The sequence below is a fragment of the Neomonachus schauinslandi genome, chromosome 10 (assembly GCF_002201575.2).
Source record: "Neomonachus schauinslandi chromosome 10, ASM220157v2, whole genome shotgun sequence".
Taxonomy (NCBI): Eukaryota; Metazoa; Chordata; class Mammalia; order Carnivora; family Phocidae; genus Neomonachus; species Neomonachus schauinslandi.
This window is the reverse complement of record NC_058412.1, coordinates 32,423,624-32,439,117: the sequence shown is the minus strand read 5'-3', so window position 1 is coordinate 32,439,117 and position 15,494 is coordinate 32,423,624. Positions and strand designations below refer to the sequence as shown.

Genomic DNA, 15,494 nt, shown 5'->3' with positions numbered 1-15,494 from the left:
TTCTGTGTGGTACTCTCAAAAGAGGGATGGCACGGTCAATGAGAAATTCTGACTTCACTGAGGTGTCCACAAAACTGACCACCTAAACTCATACTTGCTTCCTCAAGTCACTAGCTTGTTTTCCTTGCTTCATTTCTCCATAGCAGTTTCTCCAGCTGATACCCTAGCATGAGTCCATTTATTTTGCGTACTGCCTCTTCTTTTTCCAGTGCAATGTAAGTACCAGAGGATGGGAAATTTAACTGATGTTTTCTCCATTGTATGTCTAGGTCTGGGACAGTGCCTGGCTCGGGGTAGGCCCTCATCAATAGTTGTTGAATAAATACATGAAGGAATGAATGAGAAAATGAATTAATATGACTATTCTCAACTGTGTTTTGTTTGTCTCTGCTCTGCCCAGCTTGTTGCCTTTAATAAGAGTTGCTTGATGACTGACTTTGAGCATATCAGAAAATTCACAGGTCCCTTGATTCTTGAAAAATAGTCAATGAGAAAACAAGCACATATCCATAAATTATGTGCCTAAAGAACCTCTTTTAACAGGAAATAAGAGATTCTCTGACATTCTTACAAAGTGGGCCAAATGAGCTTAGAAGTAATTCCTGAGATAATTGACAAAGGGTCAGCTTACCCACGTAAGCCTGAGGCTCGGTCAGATTGCCATCGCTGTGCGGTCTGGCCTCCTGCAATGTCACAGACAATCTGTCTGTCATCACAGAGCAGGTGGCCAGGCAGGACTGTGGGTGTGGATATGGTGCGGTCGTCAGTTGCTAACCAGGGCCTGCACTAAGGATAGCTAGGAGGTGTTTGCTCTTGAGTTGCAATTTGCACTGGACAGGGGCCAAAGAGTTTCCTTTACCCTAGACCCCAAATCCATCTTTCGTCAACACAGGGCAGTCCCTTACAGGGCACAATATGTGCTTTATTAATTCATCAACCATGTACCCAAAACTGCTCTACATGCTAGGGATTGAGTGTTCAACAAAACCGAAAGTGGCCCTGCAGTCAACAGACTCACTTTTCTTGATCATCTCTTCCAATCTGCTTATCTATCTTTGTCAATTACAAAACCTACTTGGGCCCCTTAGAAATGTAAAAAGGCCCTCAAACATTTGTAAGCTCTCAAGTTTCCAAGAAGAGTCCCCATTTTTATATTCTGTTAAATATCAGTGTTTGATGGGACAGCAGAATACAAGCAGCATTGTGGCAGATGTAAAGGGATTGTTTTCACTCGTCTTTACCACTAATTAGCTATTTGATCTGAGGCCAGAGGTTCTCAGCTCTGGCTGAAACTTAGAACCACCCAGGGAACTTAAAAATTTTCCCATGCCTAAACTCCACTTTCAATCAATGAGGGCCGAATCTCCAAGAGTGGGTCTGGGCTTCCATATTTTGAAACAATATAACTGATACTGTGGAGCCAGGGTGGGACAAATCTCCTTGATCTCAATCTGTAAAATGAGGGTAATCATAATTCCCTCGTTAGTTCCTAAGGATTTCTTAAATAAAAGTTAGGTTGTAGATGGCAAATAATTTTAATATCTACACAAATAACTGGTACAAAGCACCCCAGAGGCTTCATCTTCAGTCTCTTTTGGTAGAGAGTCCCTGAATCGACGTTGAGGAAAGTTTGTGCAAACTTAGCAAAAAAGTTTATGTCACAGATAAGGTCATCTGTTAATATAAATGATAGGACAGGGGCTCCTGGGTGGCTCAATTGGTTAAGTGTCTGCCTTTGGCTCAGGTCATGATCTCAGGGTCCTGGGATCGAGTCCCACATCGGGCTACCTGCTCCTGGGGGTGCTCAGCTTCTGCTTCTCCCTCCCTGCCACCTGCCCAGCTCATGCTCTCTCTTTCTCTTTCTCTCAAATAAATTAATAAAATCTTTAAAAAATATATAACTGATAGGACAAGCAAAATCTTCATTGTAGTGAAATTTGTTTAACTCTATTGGAAATTACACCCCCAGATTATAATGGAGATGGGATGAAGTTAATACCCAGACATAAAGGAAAAGAAATATTGTGACCCAGCAAGAATGTTGCTTTGTTTTGGAAAGCAAATTAATGCTCAGAGACTGAGGGGTTTTTTTGCCAGCAATTTATTTAACACAGGTTCACTGCGGGACTTTCACAAGTCAATAACATACAGGATGTCTCTTAATAAGCCAATAAAGAAATAATATACTCCGAATCAATGATAGATTACTCACGTGATTGTTCCAGGCAAGAGGAGAGGAAGGGAATAAAGTCCACATTCAGTGGGGTTGAACCTTTATAGGAGTTAGTACTTGGGAGAGCCAGGTTAGCCAACTGCGAGCTGAGGTCCAGCTCTCAGTGCAAAAGGTAAAGTCCCCTGTTGCTAGAGCGTGTTACTAGGGAACGGTAGCTCTGGTGTTGATGGGCAAGACGAGCTTTGCCAAGAGCTGCTGCATGGTTTTCACCTCTGCCAATAAGAGTTGCCTTGACCAAGGCAAGAGCTAATGCCCCAAGGTCTTTGGAGAGCTATTTTAGATGAGTGGCCTTGCCCAGACTGAACACTCTCAGATAAGCCTCACAAACTCTCGGTATTTATAGTCTAAATGTCCCTTTGACATAGTTGATTCTTTATATGTTTCTATCGAGAAGCTCCCCCCCTCCCACGGGGGGGTGGGGTGGTGGCCTCCAGCAGCTGAACTGCTGAGTTCTTATTGGTGACAAGAGATGAGATGATGATTTCGTGACACAACTTACTTCATTCTTACATCAAAACAACTTTATTTCTAAAAACAACTATTTGTTTGGTCTTTGTCATAAATAAGTGGATTTGAAAATTGTACCAAACCAATATACAACAGATGCGATGCCCCCTCTATCAAACATATAACTACATTCTCTACTTACAGAATTAGAAAGTACGCAACAGCTTCTTTCATTACCAAGAAGGAAAGTACTCTCAAAGTGTAGAGCATTCACTTTCCTGGATTTATTTCTTGCATAGAATTCTGTATAGTACAAATGATAGCATAATCATTATTGAAAATGAGATGGCTGATTATGTGCCACCTAAATATATAGATACTTTTTAAAAATTTTATGAATATCATTTTTATGGAACTTTACCAACAATAGAAATAACAACAGCATCATTTACTGAATAATTACTATAATCAGGGACTATGTCAAGCACATTATATACATTTTATCCTTCCTATAACTCCTTTAAGGAAATTCTACAATTTAGGTTTTCCAGACAAAGATACTGTGACTCAGAGAGATTAAAGAACCTCCCCAAGATCACACGGCCAGAGGTGAGATTCAAACCCAGATATTCTGACTCCAAATCCTTAACTCTTAACCAGTTTTGGTTCTTTTCTGACCCACTAATTGCTCTAGATAATGATTCTGCCATGAAGTTAGTCACTGGTAAAGTTGTGGGACAGTGACTAGAGAATGTCCTTAATGTGGTAAGGGGCAGAAATGGAAAATAAAAGTGTCAGGATTTTGTACAAGCCCAATCCTTGACCATAAATTGCTCAAATATGGAAGTGCAGTGTTTGCACTGTGACAAATTCAGAGGAAGTGGGTGACCCCCACAGTGAAGAAAGTATGGGTTATAACTGTGAGTCTACTGGGGAGGCAGTAAGGCCCCAGAGTAGGACCCACTTACTGGATGAAATTCAGGGTGGTGCTGAACTAGTCAAAACAAAACAGAGAAGTAAAAGTTTACTTGCAGGAACAAGACCACAGTGAGGAGAAATAATAGTGCTTAGAAATCAACAAAAAATTCCCTGCAGTCACACTTGAAGCAAAAAACCCTGGATCCAGTCAGCAGCAATGGAAACCCAAAAGACAAATCATGTCAGTGATCTAGTTGGAGTTCCTAGGTGTGGAAGAATGGCTAATGCTGAGCTCCACGTGGTGTGCTTGCTACGCTACTGTCTTCTTATATGGAAGTCAGTATCCAACTGAGCTCAAGAGTGAGCAGGTAGTTGAGTGTGAAGGTTGGCAGAGGAGGAAATGAGGTGGGGAATACTAACTCCGTATGAACACACTCGCGTAGACCCAAGGCTAGAAAAACAAGGATGGTAACTCTGACCTACATGATTCAAAGTAAAAATGAAAGAAATTACAAGAAAGTACTTGTTCTTCTTATGTTGAAAAATTATCAAGAGCTTTAGTAAAATACTAAATATATTAAAAAATTTTCATAGCCCTGATCATATGTCCAGTTTCTCTGTAGACGGGATGAAAAAGTAGGGCCTAATTCTCAACATTTATACTTGGTCTGAAAGTGAGTTTGCTAAAAGATCTCCTGAAGGTTTGCAGGGAATTAGTTCAGGAAAATCTGAACCATCTTTAGAATATATCAAATCTTAGTGATTTCCCTGTGGAGTCCCCAAAATGGTCATGCCCTATTGCTTTGGATACATAACAGAAGAGACCCAGATCCCATATCTCTGAACCCTAAGCCTGAAGAAAAGAATGGCAATCAAGATTCAAGAATACAATTAAGAAATAACTATTGGCATTGGAATGTAAATCACCACCTTCCTACATACAATATTTCTTCTTTCCAAAGCCACAGCCTGCAGAAACCGCTCTATTTCCTTACCTAGAGCCTTGTGCGAGTGATGTAGCCTTTGATAATTCTTGCAATAAAAATCCAGTCATGTATGACATTTAGGAGGGAGCAAAAGCTTTGACTTGCCGTGGGGCCCGGAACACTTATAAAGATGCCTTTAATGAGAAATGAAAGGAAAAAAAAAAAAAGGATTCAGAAATTGAGCCAAATCAGAAAGGGTGTGCCAAATCACTAGGCACTAGGCTGCCTTTTAATCGTTCTAGGTAAAGAGAGGACCTTAATGTAAATTCCCCCCCCAAATTCAAATTAATCTAATACCAGACTAGATTGGAAAAGAAGAGGAGTAAAGAGAACCAAGATGAAGCCTTAATGCTTTCTCAGCTACCGACAAGGTAAACTTTGGGCAGCACTGGAATATAGACATTTAAGAACCAGGCTGGTGTCACCCACGTCACAAGCATGCTTACACTTCCAAGAAAATCTGAGCTTTCACCAAGTGGTCCCTAATAGCAAGAATAGGCCACGCCCCTTCCACAGAATCTATTCCGATGAGATGTAGTCCACTCACATTTTCATTCAGCTCTTTTGCTCAGTTCCTTCAGTTAGCCTGGTCCTATTTCCTGTGGGGGGGGGGGGGGGGGGGAGAGTTTTTAGTTACAGGCCATTTAGAAAACAGCCACTTTTCTCTCTAAGTCCCTTTCATTGAGTGTGAGCCAAATGTCTGCCTCTCACACTCCCTTGAAATCAGTACCCTAAGTAATTTTTGGCTAAGGACATACTCTTACAGAGATGGTGACCTTCTGTGTCTCCCCACGTCATTCTGTTTACACCCATTAGTCAGTGCAGTCTAACAAAAAGTCTGTGGCAAGTCAAGAACATTTATTTCCTACGAGGAAAGGAAAATGTTCTTAGGCGAGAATGATTCCTGGGAATATACAAGACAAGAAGAAGCTTCGTTTCCTCCATCAAGCTGGGTATCCCCAAGCATTAGATGGACGCAGCAGACCCTTGTTAAAGCACAATCCTCATCCAGGCAGTACCAACATCACTTGTAAGTTTGCTAGAAATGCAGATCCTAGGCCTTCTCCAGATCAGCTCCAGAAGAACCTGCAATCCCCAGGTGATTCATATTCACATTCAGGGTTGAGGGGTATTGGCACAGAACAGTGGTTCTCAACCTTGGTTACAGGTAAGAATCAACCTGGGAATCTTAAAAAAAAAAAAGTTACTGATGACTGGGTCCTACCCGCAGAGATTCCAAGTTAATCAGTCTGGGGTGTGGCCTAAGCACTGGGATTTTTAAAAGCTCCCCAGGAGATTCTGAAGCAGTCAGGGTTGAGAGCCACCCGCCTCATAGTCAAACAGTGGGATTCCTGGAGTCAGAGTCCCCTTTCCCCCATGGCCTGGCGGCCAGACAGCTGCAGAGTAAGTAGTGGGGAGATCTCCGCTAAGGACTTAACTTTCTGCCTGGTGCTCTGTTCCTCTCAGCTTCTCCACACTGCTGTCCCTGACCCCTCACCCCTCTGCCAAACTACACCAGTGGTGAATGTCCACTGGTGCTTTAAAGACGCAAGCTCCAAGTCACCCTTGAGGACTACAACATCAGAGTCTCAAGATGGGATGCTAAAATCTGCATTTTTTAAAAAGTGGTTCTTTTTTTAAGGTTTTATTTGACAGAAAGAGATACAGTGAGAGAGGGAACACAAGCAGGGGGAGTGGGAGAGGGAGAAGCAGGCTTTCCACGGAGCAGGGAGCCCAATGGAGCCCAATGCAATGTGGGGCTCGATCCCAGAACCCTGGGATCATGACCTGGGCGGAAGGCAGATGCTTAACGACTGAGCCACCCAGGAGCCCCCTAAAATCTGCATTTTTAACAAGCTTCCCAGGTGTGTCTGATGTGCAGCCAGGTTTGTGAACTCCACAGTGGGTCTAGCCTTTCATCCTGCCAAGTCATTAAGGATTTGTAAGGATGAATGAGCTGTCAAGAAAGCAAGGGCCTGGTGCAATGCTCCTTTATTAATTATGGGGAAGTGATGTATTGGCAATGATAATGCTTCTCTTGGAAAGGCCAATGAATGGTTCGTCGATTGCTGCATTAGATTTTTCCCAACTCAACCTTAATGCTCAGCTTTTACTCCTCTGTGTGGTTTAGAAGCGGCATGGCTTTCGCGTTAAACAGCTTCTTGGTCTTTATTCCCAGGTGAGCTGCAATCTTTGAGGGAAATACCAACACGGAGAATCTTTCCGAGATCTTGGCTGGGGAATACCTCTCCCCTCACCCCCACATCCTTATCTGCTTGTGTCAGCAGCTTCTAGCCACGGTACTGCTGTGCATGTCTATACGTAGGAAAGAAAAACACAGTGAGGATATAAGAGAAAATCATTGATACATCCCCAGGTCCCTTTGCTAAACGAAAGCTTCCTTTCGCAGAGGGCTAGAAAGCGGAGGAAGAAAGATATATCTGGATGAACAATTTCAGAGGTGAGAAATGGGTAGGCAAGTCAGGGTGAGGGTTCTGCCTGTGGGAGAGGCGAGGAAGGTTGAAAAGAAAAGTTGCTGCGCCCGTCTGCGCGTGTAATCGATGGGCTGGGTGCCCGCCCGGGAGAGCGCTAGCGCGCGGCCAGAACGCACTGCGGGGCCGAGGGCCGGGAGCAAATCGAAAAACCTTCTCGGCGGCGGAGGCTGGGAGGCTGGGAGGCTGGAAAGGCTCCCCGCCCGCTCGAGGCTCCAGAAACGCGCCGGCTCTCCTCCCGGGCGGTCGCCGAGGGCGCCGGGGCTCGGCGGGCCGCGGAGGCGGCGGCGGGGCCGAGCGCGCGTGTGAGCGAGTGCGAGGCTGCGGGCGGCGGGCGGGCGGCGGGCGGGCGAGTGTGCGCGGGAGGGAGGGGGAGCGCGCGCGCCGCCCGGGCCCCGGCCCTCCCAGCCTCCCGGCCTCCGCGCCTGCCTCCCGCCCGCGCGCACCGGCTGCCCGCAGCCGCCGCTCCCGCTCGCGCCGGCGCTGCACGGGAGTCTGCCCGCCGCCGCCCGCTTTGTGCTTCCCCCCAGAAGATGGGAGCGACCTCTTCCCGGTCGGGAGCTATTTAAAAGGAGAGAGTGCGCCGTACTGCCAGCTAGCGTGGAGGAACTGGGGAAGGATCCATCCACACTCCCCCAAACCAGGTAGGATCTTATGATGGGCAGCAGGAGGGATTTGGTCAGCTACCGCCAACTATTTTCCATTTCTTGCTCCTAAGGCTACACTTCCCACCCGCTTGGGCGAAGGACCGGCTGCTGAATTGTGTGTGTGTGTGTGTGCGCGCGCGCGCGCGCGTGTGTCCCTACACGTTTTCTGGGGTGTCCGCGCTTCTCGGGGAGCGAAATTGCTCGGGCTGGTGCGTCTGGGCGTGAGTGTGCCCGCCTGCCAGTGCCGGCTGCCGGAGGAGGAAAGGGCTGCTAAGGAGAGATGCTGCACCCTGCACGGCTCTGGGCTCTGAGGCTTCAGGGCGCGAAGAGCTAAGTCCACCCGGAATGCAGCGCTGCTGGGGATCCAGGCGTCCCCACCCACTGGGCTCTGCTCCACGGTCACCCCACCTCCTGGTAATCCTTGGGGTCTTCCCCAAGGCCACACTCGCGAGTCTCTTTTCCGGCGAGGTCTGGGTGCTCCTTCACCACGGACTGCGGAGAGGAGGGAGTTGTGGCCGGGGCAGGAGGAACAGGCAAGGGGGGATTACAGCGGGACGGGGGTGGGGGGGTAATGGGCTGAAGGGTCCGGGTCTTTGGGCACTATGCCGGGGTGTACGCGTTGGGGATTCTGCACGCACAGGCATCTCTCCCCCACGAGATTCGAAGGGAACTTTGCAGCTGCATTATCTGCCTCTGGAGCTTTGCTGGCTGTTGGGGAAATGGTCTGTGTTCTGAGATGTGAGGATATCCTTCTTGGCTCCTCCTTAATGAAGAAGAGGGAGGTCTTATGGGTGGACAGTCAGCTAAAGAAACCAAATCTGCCCAGAGGATGCTTTTAAAAATACAGTGTGTGTGTGCATCCTTGATTTTAACACCCCCCCGCCCATGGATTCTGTTGACTATTTGATGAATGACTGGGGCTGGCAATTTGTATTTCCCTCTCCAGACAAAGTGGCAGTGGTTGGGTTGAAAGCAGACTGATCAAATTTAACAAAGAATTTTCTGAAGAGAGCAATAGTGCGTGGTGTCCGCATTCATCGGAAAGAAAGTCAGGCTTTGCACTAGATATCTCTTTAACCCCCCCCCCCCCCCCCTTAGCCTGGCTCCCTTGCTGGCGCTCTGTATCTCTCCTGCTAGTCAGCCACTAGTGGTTGTGACTATAACAATACAAACTTTGTCCTGCTGGAGGTGTAAAGACTAAAAAGAGAAAAAAGGATATCAGTAGGAGGTGTAGTGGAAGAAGCTTTTTAAAAAATGACAGATGTAAAGACAGTACTGGCATCCAGATCATGGAGGAGCTAGCAGAGTAGGTGGAGATTCTGATCAGATCTGGTTAAAGGCATAGGCTGAGTATCTCCAAATATGAGCAATTGGAGCACCCACAATCCAGCGTCTGTGGGAAGATTTGCTAAGGGAAATGGGGAGCAACCAGGAGGGCATTCTGCAAGTATGCCTCCCACCCACGCCCCCCTAAACACACACATGCACACACTTGCATGTTTTCTCTTTCTCTCTCAAAGCTACTCCTGCAGCAAGTCAGGAAAGGAGGATAGAAATGTATCTAGATGTTTCATTCATTTCAGATAAGAAAGCAAAACCAGAATAGGGGTGACGGCTGTTAGGTTCCTCTTTCAAATCCTGTGTTACTTGGATTTAGCTCTATGGGTTTGCTAAACTTGCTTAATTGGCTGCTTAGGCTGGTGTGAAAGGAGGAAGGAAAGGAGAGCTAGCTCCATCTTTGGGGCCTTGTGAGTGAGAAGGTGGGGGAAGACCCACTTACTTCATCAAGAAGCAGGATGTGTTTTCTTAAATGGTTTTCATTTTACAAATCCCGCCTGTTTGAAGAATTCCATTTGATTCTGAGGGCTATTTTGCTAAGATTTCTCCCACCTACTAAAAAAAGAGCGCTTATTTTTTTTTCTCCCTAAAATGGCTGTTGTCTTGTATTAAATATGGAATGATTAATTACTAGGGAATTAAAGAACTGGATAGAGGTAAACCATTATTGACTATTGAGCTGTGCAGGGTTGCAAAGGATGCAAGTGTCCATGACAATCAGACTTCATTTACTCTGTCCTGAAAGCTTCACAGGGCTGGAAGAGGAGAGTAATAAATTAAAAGAATATGAAGGCTGTTCTTTATATCTATCTGTCTATCAATCTGTCTATCTACCTAACTACCTACCTATTTATCCATCTGTCTTTCTGTTCTTTCTATTTTATCATTACTATTGAATGGTTTCTGCTATATCATTTTGGATTTAAGATTAAGAGCTAGCTAACCATTTTGTTGACCATGAAGGGGAAGAGAAGTGATAGCAGTGCTTTTACTCCAAAGAAAATTACAAAAGGAAAATGAAGTATAGTCAAGACTGTATGCAGGATTTACATTAATTGCTTTTTCAAGCTTACTGTTTTGAAAAAAAAAAAAAAATTCCAAGAGAGCTTCAGCATTTTGTTAGCAAGCTATATTTAACATGTTTTTTATCAGACAAAAATAGACTTTATTTATCTTGCAAAGTAAACGCATGGTTTCTTCCCTCTCAGTATTTAATCTGTTTCTTTAAAAAAAAAAAATAAATGATGATAAAAGCTCTGCAGATCCAATGAGGTTACATTCCTGCTTTAAAGCAAGTTAAAGCATTCATTTAGGTCATGGATGTGTTTCTCCCAAAGTAAGTGCAGTATAGGACTTTGCCATCTGATTTTTGTGTTGCAATTCAGTGAAAGGAGCCCTTTCTCCATAACACCTTCAGGTAGAGAGAGCAAGCATGGAGGTAAGTAGCAAGCGGTCTACCCCATCAGCATGGAAATAACCAAGGTCCAGGCTGAAATAGAAATTAAATCTGGAAAAAGAAATACACGATTAAAAGAGGGTGGTAGAGCACCAATCTTGCATGTTTTGTATTTTTACAGTGTGAATGTATGTTGCTTCTAACCAAAAATTAAATTGTTGCTTTACATTTGCTGAGAATTTAGGAATCAACGTGTTGCAATCTCTTTCTTCTTCCTGTTCCTTTCATCCTCCCCCCACCCCCCGCCACTTTTTTTCTTATAAGGGATAGATGTCTCTTGCCAAAACATCTTCCAGTATTGCCCATACCTCATACTTAGACCCCTCATCATAACCTCTACCAGATAGTCTCCCATCTGATCAAATTCTCCTGCTCCCTCTTGTGGCAAATATTCTCCCTGACTTTCCCTAGATTTCAGAATCACAGCTAACATTATTCACAGCTCCCTTAGCTGCCTATCACTTGGGTTCTAATCTCAGTAATACTTGTGACTAACCAAGCCAGTGGGTTGATGAACTAGCCATTTCAAGTTTTCTCTCTGAACAAAGGGATGTCTATCCCCTGGAGACATACTTGAGATTTAGTGGAAGTAAATGTCAGATGCTTTGTGACCCATTAGGATGGAATGGATTCGGGAAATGTGAGCTTTCAGAGTTGGGCTCTGAGATTTTGATTTGGACTCAGAGCTAGTCCGGTGGGGCCTCATTAAATGCAGTGAGATGATTTTCAGTTTTCTTTCTTTCTCTTCCAAAAGATACCTCTTTCCCTGTGTGTCTGGGTCTGTGTGTGTCTCTCTCTCTCACTGCCTCCCTCCCTCCTTAGACTCTAATGTGTGCGTGTGTGCGCGCACGCACACACACACACAACACAAAATATATTTTCTACAACACATATTTTGAAGACTTAAACTCAGTCAATAATTAGGTTCTCAGTAAAGTTTGTAAATCAAACAACCTATTTTCTGAACTGGAGACTTCTAGGGTAAGCTACTCTCATTGGCATGTTTTCATCAAGAGCAGGTCAGAATACAAATGAGGAGATTGGGTGCCTTCTTCCAGTGTGTTGACTCAACTTGGAAGACAGTTGCTTGCAGCCCTTGCTGCCTCAAGTGTTTTGTGTAGACTCTCCTTGCTGATGACTCTTATTGAACTCTAAGTGTTTTATATCCACTCTGTGATAGTCCTTTGATCTGCCTAGCCAAGAGAGTGTAGTACAGAACAAGAGAGACAAAGGTTCAAGAGAATCACATTTTCTCTTTATCTGAAACTTTCTAGCCAATTTCAGGAGGAGGAGGAGGAGGACGTGTGGAAGGAGAAAAGTCCTGACTGGCAGCTGAAGTGAAGGAAATGTGTTTGGGGTCAAGGGCAAGTGCATTATAGGCAGCCAACTGTAAAGTGATCTGGGGCGGGGGCAAAACATCCTTGGGGTGGAAGCATTTATCCATCCACCAACATAAGATCAGAAATTCTCCGTATTAGACATTGATTCGAATAAAGTAATTCTATCTAGTAGATCCCTAATAAAATGCAATGACATCACTTAGGAAAGAGCTACCTTTAATTCTTATAGACCACTGGCATTTGTTTGTCTGCTAACTTGTATTGGTTTATCAGGTCAGCTGACAGAAAAGTCCTGAGGGCCTGGAACACAGGAAGATACAGAGGAAGTGAAAGTAGTTTGAAACTGGGTTGGTGCCCAGTTTGTGCCCTCAGAGGCTCCTTCTGGTGGGGAAGCGTGAGGACCTGCGTGCCCAGCAACGGGGCCGCTGACGGAGGGAGTTGAGAGTAGCCAGACAGAGACAGCGATGCACTCCCACACTGAAATTTTACTTCTGGGGCAGCAAAGGTATCAAAAATTTGATCCTTTCTGGAAAATGTAGCCTTTCGAATTCTTCTGAGAATGGGCAAATTATGATCCCCATTGAGAAATAATATCCTTAAAATCTTGAATGGCTTCTACTATATGCCGTTTTGGAATATTCATACCAGTAACCTATAAAATACACATGCTATACCAATTCAGACAAATGGTTTCTTGCATATATAATAGAGATAGAAAAATAAATTTAAATATTAGAGTTCATCTTAATTTAAAAAAAGACCTAAAACATAATCACTCAGTGGATGTCATTACATGTGAAGTCAGAATAATTAATAATTTCTTCATGGAATCTAATGTGAGATGAAGTCAGACAGACAAGAGGGTGATTCAGCAATTTACTACAAACCAACCATGATATTTATTGAGCGCTCACTGTATGCAAGGCACTGCCCTGGGCTTTTCAGAGAATGCAGATGATGAAGAGGAGTTATTTGACATTTGCTGATTGCCCATTGTATGCCCAGGGCCAATTTAAGCACTCTGAATGTGTTTTCTCATTTAATGCTTATAAGTGCCCTGCAAGGAAGCATCCTTATCATGATATAAAAATGAAGACTATGGCTCTGTTAAATAACTTACTTGAGGGTTAATAGGTGATGGTACGAGTTTTTGATGCTATTCAAAAGCCATGTTCTTTGCGCCATGTTCTCTATTCTTAAGGATGTCATGGTCTAGAACACCTAAATGCTGAGCCAACTGGGAAATATTGCTACAACTGTCTAATGAGCAAAATGCTGTAGAGTTGGAAGGAAGAAGAGAATATTGGAAGAGCCTTCATGGGGGAGGAGGCATTTCAGTTTATTTTCAAAGAGTGAAAAGGGCTTCTAAAATAAATAAAGCCAGGGCGCCTGGGTGGCACAGTCGGTTAAGCACCCGATTCTTGGTTTCGGCTCAGGTGATGATCTTAGGGTCGTGAGATCCAGCCCCGCGGCCAACCCCATGTGGGGCTCCGTGATCAGATTCAGCTTGAGACTCTCCTCTGCCCCTCCCCACTACCCCCCACTGCCCACGCACACACAGGCGCTCGCTCTCTCTCAAATAAATAAATCTTTTAAAAAAATAAATGAAGCCTAGCTATTTTTGAAGCATGTAAACCAGCCCCAGCTAATTTATGACAAGGACAACCCTGGGGCAACATTAGGGCCATTTCCAGGCTTTTCAGATCAGCTGTGTGTCCCAGTCAGAACCATGCCATGGGAACCGTGGATCTGGAACAAAGGATAACATACGCCATTGCTCACGTGCATTTTACAAGTGAAGCCAAAATTCAGGGTGAATTTCCAGCATGGCCTTTAAAGAGAGATACTGTAACAGTCTGAGAGGTCAAACAAGGGACATACCACCTGCCATCCTCTTCCTCCCTTAAATTTGATGGTTATGTTTTCTGGGCCATTACAGGTGATTTTCCTTTTTTTTTTTTTTTTGGCACCAAATGGCTCTGGTGCTTTCTCCCTTGAGATTCTTGAACTCCTGCTCATTTCCACTTCCCCATAAAGCACAGGACCCAGCGCCCGCTGCAGCTCTGTCTGCCCTGCTCAATGTAGAGCATCTAGTTCCAAGAGCAAGTTTAGAGAATCAGACTGCTTACCCTTGCCCGCAAACCTAAACTTCTGGCATAGACCCACGGTAGAGCCCCTGAAGTGAACAGCATTGGGCAGAGGTAAAAGGATAGAGTTTGGAGATGTGCTAAGTCATATATCATATGTCTCTCAGAAGTTCCAAGTCACTCTTCCAAAATAACCTACCTGCCAGATGTTGGGGGACGTGAGCTCCCTAAAGCTGAAATTTGTGAATTGGTCCTGGGCAGAGTTGGTGGCTCATTTTCCCCTGACTCCTCACTGCCTCTCTCCTCCTGGCCCTGCACCTGTCAACAACCCCTTCTAAGAGCGTCTCCTTCTCTGTACTCTTGCTGCTTAGAACCACAGCTAGCTCTGGAAGGAACAGCAGAGATCAAATAGTTCTTTCTAAATAAATGAGCAAATGAAGGCCACATGAAAATAAATGACTTTTGAGAGTGAAATAGGAGATAGTTGAATTCAGATCTAGGGTTCTGAAGTCATGTCACCAAAGTCACATCTTCCTTTTTTGTCTGATAAGTGGAAGGCCTCCAGGAATGCATCTGTGTTTTCTGGCCTCAGGAGTCCCTGGATGTCTCCTAATGATTCCCCAAGGTGGAAAGAGAATGGTGACTTTGGCTTCTAGATTGAAGGTATTGATAACAAAGTGAGGGACCCTGGAATACTCAGGCTAAAGTTCTCTGAAGTCAACAGGCATATCATGACAGTCATTACATTTATTTGGATTCAACAAATGGCATATTTAAGATCGTGCTGGGTACTTCACTTCTCGGTGCTTATTCTGCTCATCTATTAAATGGGAATGACAATAGTAAAAAGCCATGTGGGGTTTTTTTGAGGAATACTACATTAATACTTGTAAAACATTTGGAATAGTTTCTGGCACATGAGTGCTTAATAAGGATTTGTTCTTGAGATGAATAGTGAGAGAGTCTCTGTCCCTGCCTGTGTGCCTTTATATGAACATGCTAACTGTGGGAGGTTGCCATGCAGAGGAGGAAGATAAGGACACATATAATGACATATACCAGAGGTCACAAACCTGTTTTTCAAAGGGCCACATAGTAAGCATTTTTGGCTTCGTGGACCACAGGATCCGTGACAATTACTCGACATAGCTGTCACACCCATTGACAATCCTTAAATGAATGGGCATGCTGTGTGCCATAAAACATTATTTATTGACACTGAAATTTGAACACCATATAATTTTCACATCATGAAACATTGTTTTTTTCATTGTTTCAATTATTTAACAAAGTAAAAAAAAAAATTAATGAAATGGGCCTTAGAAAAATAGGTGGCAGGCTACATTTGACCTGTTGGCCCTAGTTCACCACCTCCTGACACACAGCTAGACTGTGAGAGACACAAAGGCAATATCAGTGAGCTTGAAGAATCCTAGCAGTTGGAGTTGGTGTCATGCAAAGAGAGGTGGCCTAGAAACTGAGACCTTGTTTTAGAGCCTAGCTCTCTCAAATCTGAGATGTGTGCCTTTGAAAATGTCTTTAAAGTTATC

At 44.4% G+C, this 15,494-nt stretch overlaps 1 protein-coding gene across 1 annotated transcript in view; it reads left to right on the top strand.

Annotated features, from left to right (window-relative positions):
• The first annotated feature begins 6,933 nt into the window (after positions 1-6,933).
• SLC8A1 (solute carrier family 8 member A1) overlaps positions 6,934-15,494 on the top strand; it is a 314,201-nt gene continuing 305,640 nt past the window's right edge. Inside the window, exon 1 of the mRNA XM_044919007.1 lies at positions 6,934-7,045. The gene's annotated coding sequence lies outside the window, so the exon portion shown is untranslated. The remainder of the gene's footprint in view (positions 7,046-15,494) is intronic.